Raw genomic sequence first — 6,432 nt, forward strand, 5'->3', positions numbered from 1 at the left:
CTCATTAGTGTATTCTGAGACATAGAATTGCTGGGTCATATGTTAACTCTATTTAGTCTTTTCATTAATTTACAGCTGTATTCTTTAAAAAAAAAAAAAACATTTATTTGAAAGAGTTACACAGAAAGAGAAAGAGAGGCAGAGAGAGAGAGAGACAGACAGACAGGTCTTCCACCTACCGGTTCAGTCCCCAATTGGCTGCAATGACTGGCTGCACCAATCTGAAGCCAGGAGCCAAGAGATTCTTCCAGGTCTCCCACATGGGTGCAGGGGCCCAAGGACTTGGGCCATCTTCTACTGCTTTCCCAGGCCATAGCAGAGTTGGATAGGAAGAGGAGCAGCCAGGACTAGAACTGGCGCCCATTTGGGATGCCGGCACTGCAGGCGGCAACTTTACCCTCTACTCCACAGCATCGAGCCCTACAGCTATATTCTAAAGTGGCTATGTCATTTTACATTTCCACTAGCAGTGTATGAGGGTTCCAGTTTCCCTACATGCTTGCCAACACTTATTTGTTACTTTGATTACAGCCTTCTTACTAGGTATGAAGTGGTATCTCACTGTGGTTTTGATTTGCATTTCCCAATGACTCATTATGTTGTGTATCTTTTCATGTGTTTATTGGCTATTTGTATACATTCTTTGAAGAAATGTCTTTTCAAATCTTTTGTCAATATTTTTGTTAAGTTATTTTTCTTTTTACTGAGTTGTATAAGTTCTTCATTTCATATGTTCCAGAGATGATCATAAATACAATTTTCAAAAAATTTCTCCCATCTGGTTGATTGTCTTTTATTTTCTTGATGGCATCTTTTGAAGCACAAAAAGTTTACGCTTTTTAAATTTTAGATTATTTATTTGAAAGGCAGTGTGACACAGAGAGAGGAAGACACAGAGAGAAAGAGATCTTCCATCTGCTGATCCACTCTCCAGCCTTTGGTGGGCCAGGCTGAAGCCAGGAGCCAGGAGCTTCATCTGGGTCTCCCACGTGGTGCAAGGGCCCAAACATTTGGGCTTTCTTTCACTGCCTTCCCAGGCTCATTAGCAGGGAGCTGGATTGGAAATGGAGCAGCTAGGAATTGAACTAGCACCCATATGGGATGCTGGCATTGCAGGCAGTGGCTTAATGCAGCAAGCGACAGCACCGGCCCCTCCAGCTTCATTCTTTGCATGTGAATATCCAATTGACCCAGCACCATATGTTAACAAGATTGTTTTTTTCTTCTTTGAGGTGCCTTGGCATTCTTCCTGAAAAGCCTATTAACCATAAACATGAATATTTCTGCACTCTGAAATCTATACCATTAATATATATGTCTCTGTTGTATGCCAGCACCACATTATCTGGATTACTATAGCTTTGTAGTAAGTTTTGAAATTAGAAAATGTGAATCTTCCAACTTTCTTTCTTTTTCTAGATTTTTTGGGTCTATTCTGGATCTCTTGCCTTTCTACATGAATTTTAGAATCGTTTGTCAGTTTCTGCAAAGAAGTCAGCAAGAATTTTGATAGGGATTGCATTGAATCTGCAGATCAATTTGGGAATTTCTATCTTCGTATTTTCTAATTCATGAATATGGGATATCTTTCCATTTATTTAGGGCTTCTTTAATTTCTTTCAGCTATGCCTTCTGACTTAACAGTGTGTAAGTTTTGTGCTCCTTTCATTAGATTTATTTATGCCTAGAGGCAGGTGTTGTGGTCACAAGGGACAACACATCCTGTATTGGAATGACTGGGATCGAGTTCTACCTCCGTTTCTGATCCAGCTTCCTGCTTATGTGCACTCTAGGAGGCAGCAGGTGATGGCTCAGGAACTTGAGTCTCTGCCACCCACACGAGACACCTGGATAGAATTCAGCCTGGCCCAGCCCCAGCTCTTGCAGACATTTGGAGGAGTGAACCAGCAGACGGAAGATATCTCTCTATTTCTCTCTTTCTCTTTCTGTCATTCTCCCTTTCAGAGAAGCTTTGGGAGCCAGCAGGGTGGCTTAGCAGGTAAAGCTGCCGCTTATAGTGCCAGCATCCCATATGGGCACTGGTTCGAGTCCTGGCTGTTCTACTTCCAATCCAGCACCCTGCTAATGTGTCTGAGAAAGCAGCAGAGGGTGGCCCAGGTGCTTGGGCTCCTAACCCCTGCACCCACAAGGGAAGCCTGGATGAAGCTCCTGGCTCCTGGCTTCAGCCTGGCCCAGCCCTGGCTGTTCTGGCCATTTGGAGGTGAACCAGTAGATGGAAGACATCTCTCTGTGTCTCTTCCCTCTCTTTGTAACTCTGCCTTTCAAATAAATAAATAGTAAGCTTTTTTAAAAAAAAGATGTATTTATTCCTAAATATTTTGCTCTTTTTGATACTATCATAAATGGAATTATTTCCTTAATTTAATTTTCAGACTGTTCATTGCTGGTGCATAGAAATGTAAATGATTTTTGAATATTGATCTTTTTAAAGATTTATTTATGGCCGGCGCCACCATAGCTCAATAGGCTAATCTTCCGCCTAGGGGCGCCGGCCCACCGGGTTCTAGTCCTGGTTGGGGCACCGGATTCTGTCCCGGTTGCCCCTCTTCCAGGCCAGCTCTCTGCTGTGGCCTGGGAGTGCAGTGGAGGATGGCCCAAGTACTTGGGCCCCGCACCCGCATGGGAGACCAGGAGAAGCACCTGGCTCCTGCCTTCGGATCAGCGTGGTGCGCCGGCCGCAGCAGCCATTGGAGGGTGAACCAACGGAAAAGGAAGACCTTTCTCTCTGTCTCTCTCTCTCTCACTGTCCACTCTGCCTGTCAAAAAATAAATAAATAAATAAAATAAAGATTTATTTATTATTTGAAAGGCAGAGTTACAGAGAGAAAAGGAGGGAGAGAAGGAGGGAGGGAAGGAGGGAGGGAGAAAGAGAGAGAGAGAGATTCCTTCCACTGATTCACTCCTCAAATGACTGAAACAGCCAGGGCTGGGCCAACCCAAAGCCAGGATCCTGAAACTCCATCTGTGTCTCTGACAAAGGTGGCAGGAGCCCAAGTACTCTGACCATCTTCCATGGCCTTTCAAGGCACATTAACAGGGAGCTGGATCAGAAGTGGAGCAACCAGGACTTGAATTGGTGCTCATATGGGATGCTGATGTCACAGGCAGTGGCTTAACATGCTGGGCCATAACACCAGCCCACTGAATCATTTTTCTAACAGCAGGTAATCACTCCAGATCTTGGTGAAGGAGTGACTTGATTGTCTGTAGTCCTGGGGTGTCTATCTAGTGTGGTTGTTTCTGGGGGTCGGTTGCCCAAGGTTCTTGTCTTCTCTCAAAAAGGAATTCAGACATGAGATGGAGTGGCAGTAAGCATGCTAGCAAAGTTCAACGAAGAGAAATAAGAGAGTACACCTGACAGACCAGGTGAGCATCTCAGTAAAGAATTGAGAGCTGCGTATTGATCTTGTATGCTGCAGTATTACTGAACTCATTTATTAGTTCTAGTAGGTTTTTTTTAAGATTGATTTATTTATTTGAAAGGCAGAGTTATGGAGAGTCAGAGGCAGGGAGGGAGAGACAGGAAAAAAAGAAGTCTTCCATCCGTGGTTCATTCCCCAATCGGCCGCAACAGCTGGAACTGCAACATTCTGAAGCCAGGAGCCAGGAGCTTCTTCCGGATCTCCCACATGGATGCAGGGGCCCAAGGACTTGGGCCATCTTCTACTGCCTTCCAAGGCCATAGCAGAGAGCTGGATTGGAGTGGAGCTGCTGGGACTTGAACTGGCACCCATATGGGATGCCAGCACTGCAGGTGGCAGCTTTATCCACTACGCCACAGCATCGGCCCCTTTTTTTTAATGGATTCCTTGGGATTTCTATAGACAAGATCATGTCGTATGAAAATAGAGAAGTTACAGTTCTTCCTTTCCAGTCTAGATGATTTTGTTTCATTATCTTTCCTAGTTGCCCTGGCTGGAACATTCAGTATGATGTTCAGTAGAAGTAGTGAGAGCAGACATCCTTCACGTTACTCCTGATCTTACAGGGAAAGCCTTCATTCTGAACCATTAAGTATGAGACTTGTTCTGTGTTGAACCATGTTCTACCCTGGAGAATGTTCCACATGCACCTAAGAAGAGTGTATCTTGGGGGCAAGCATTTGGCATAGCAGTTAAGACACTGTTAAGTATCTGCATCCCATACTGGAGTGCCTGTTTGAATTCTGGCTTGTCTCTTAATTCTAGCTTCCTAATAATGTGCACGCTGGGAGGCAGCAGGTGATGGCTCAAGTATTTGGATCTCTGCCACTCAATGTGGGAAGCTCCTAGCTTCAGCCTGACTACGCCCTAGCTATTTTTTTTTAAATTTTATTTATTTTTTATTTGAGAGGTAGAGTTACAGACAATGAGAGAGACAGAGAGAGAGGTCTTCCATCCACTGGTTCACTCAATTGGCCGCAATGGCCGGAGCTGCGCCAATCAGAAGCCAGGAACCAGTTGCTTCTTCCCAGTCTCCCATGTGCCGGGGCCCAAGCACTTGGGCCATCCTCCACTGCTTTCCGACACCACAGCAGAGAGCTGGACTGGAAGAGGAGCAGCCGGGACTTGAACTGGCGCCCATATGGGATGCCAGCGCCGCAGGCGGAGGATTAACCCACTATACCATGGCACTGGCCCCCGCCCTAGCTATTAAAAGCATTTGGGGAGGGGTTGGGTAGAGAGTAGGGGGCGGTAGTCGGGGGTGGTGGGAGAAGGAGGAGGCGGCGAATCACTTACAAATGGCACCCAAGCAGGACCCAAAGCCTAAATTCCAGGAGGGTGAGCGAGTATTGTGTTTTCATGGGCCTCTTCTTTATGAAGCAAAGTGTGTAAAGGTTTCTATAAAGGACAAACAAGTGAAATATTTTAGACATTACAGTGGTTGGAATAAAAATTGGGATGAATGGGTTCCAGAGAGCAGAGTACTCAAATATGTGGACACCAATCTTCAGAAACAGCGAGAACTTCAGAAGGCCAACCAGGAGCAGTATGCAGAGGGCAAGATGAGAGGGGCTGCTCCAGGAGAGAAGACATCTGGTCTGCAATAGAAAAATGTAGAAGTGAAAATCAAAAAGAACAAACAGAAAATACCTGGAAATGGAGATGGGGGCAGTACTAGTGAGACCCCTCAGCCTCCTCGGAAGAAAAGGGCCCGTGTAGATCCATCCTATTGTTGAAAATGAAGAAACATTCATGAACAGAGTGGAAGTTAAAGTAAAGATTCCTGGAGAGCTCAAACCATGGCTTGTTGATGATTGGGACTTAATTACAAGACAAAAACAGCTGTTTTATCTTCCTGCGAAGAAGAATGTGGATTCCATTTTGGAGGATTATGCAAATTATAAGAAATCTCGTGGAATCACAGATAATAAGGAATACGCTGTTAATGAAGTTGTGGCAGGGATAAAAGAATACTTCAACGTAATGCTGGGCACTCAGCTGCTCTATAAATCTGAGAGACCACAGTGCGCTGAAATCCTCGCAGATCATCCTGACACACCAATGTCCCAGGTATATGGAGCACCACATCTACTGCGATTATTTGTGCGAATTGGAGTGATGTTGGCCTATACACCTCTGGATGAGAAGAGCCTTGCTTTGTTACTGAATTATCTTCATGATTTCCTAAAGTACCTGGCAAAGAATTCAGCAACTTTGTTTAACGCCAGTGATTATGAAGTGGCTCCCCCTGAGTACCACCGGAAAGCTGTGTGAGAGGCGGCACACTCACTCACTAATATTGGTATCTCTGTAAACACATTTTTGTTTTCAGTCCTTCTCTTGTACAAATGATGTACTTTGAAGATGTTAGTGTATAACAGAATTGATGTTTGTTTTCTGTTTGATTTTGAACAGAGAAAATAAAAGGGGTTGCAGCTCCTTTTTTCTTTTCTTACTTTTTCTTTTCAAAGTTGCTACCAGTGTATTCATTCAGTGATGGACAACAGAAGGACATGCTGTATAGTGTTTTATTGCCTAGTCGACAAAGCTGCTTTTGAATGCTGGTGGTTCTATTCCTTTGACACTACGCACTTTTATAATATGTGTTAATGCTATATGACAAGATGCTCTGATTCTTAGTGCCAAAGGTTCAATTCAGTGTATATAACTGAACACACTCATCCATTTGTGCTCTTTTTTTTTTTTTTTAATGGTGCTTAAAGTAAAGAGCCCATCCTTGGCAAGTCATCCATGTGGTTCCTTAGGCATTTTATCTTTGCTCAAATTGTTGAAGAGTGGTGGCTTATTTCATGGTTTTTGTATTTGTGTCTAATGCACGTTTTAACACAATAGACACAATGCATTGTGTAGGTACAGTTTTCTGGAAAAGTTGATCTTTTAGGAATTGTTTTTCAGATCTTCAATAAAGTTTTTCTTTAAATTTCAAAAAAAAAAAGCATTTGGGGAGTGAACTAGCAGAAAGAGGCCT

The 6,432-nt window shown here is 43.9% G+C and overlaps 1 protein-coding gene and 1 pseudogene across 3 annotated transcripts in view; both read left to right on the forward strand.

Annotated features, from left to right (window-relative positions):
• Positions 1 to 6,432, forward strand: part of NUP210L (nucleoporin 210 like) — a 125,805-nt gene that overhangs the window by 71,430 nt on the left and 47,943 nt on the right. The gene's annotated exons all lie outside the window — the stretch shown is intronic.
• Positions 4,658 to 5,883, forward strand: LOC100351923 (mortality factor 4-like protein 1 pseudogene; annotated as a pseudogene).

Source organism: Oryctolagus cuniculus, chromosome 7 (assembly GCF_964237555.1).
Source record: "Oryctolagus cuniculus chromosome 7, mOryCun1.1, whole genome shotgun sequence".
NCBI lineage: Eukaryota > Metazoa > Chordata > Mammalia > Lagomorpha > Leporidae > Oryctolagus > Oryctolagus cuniculus.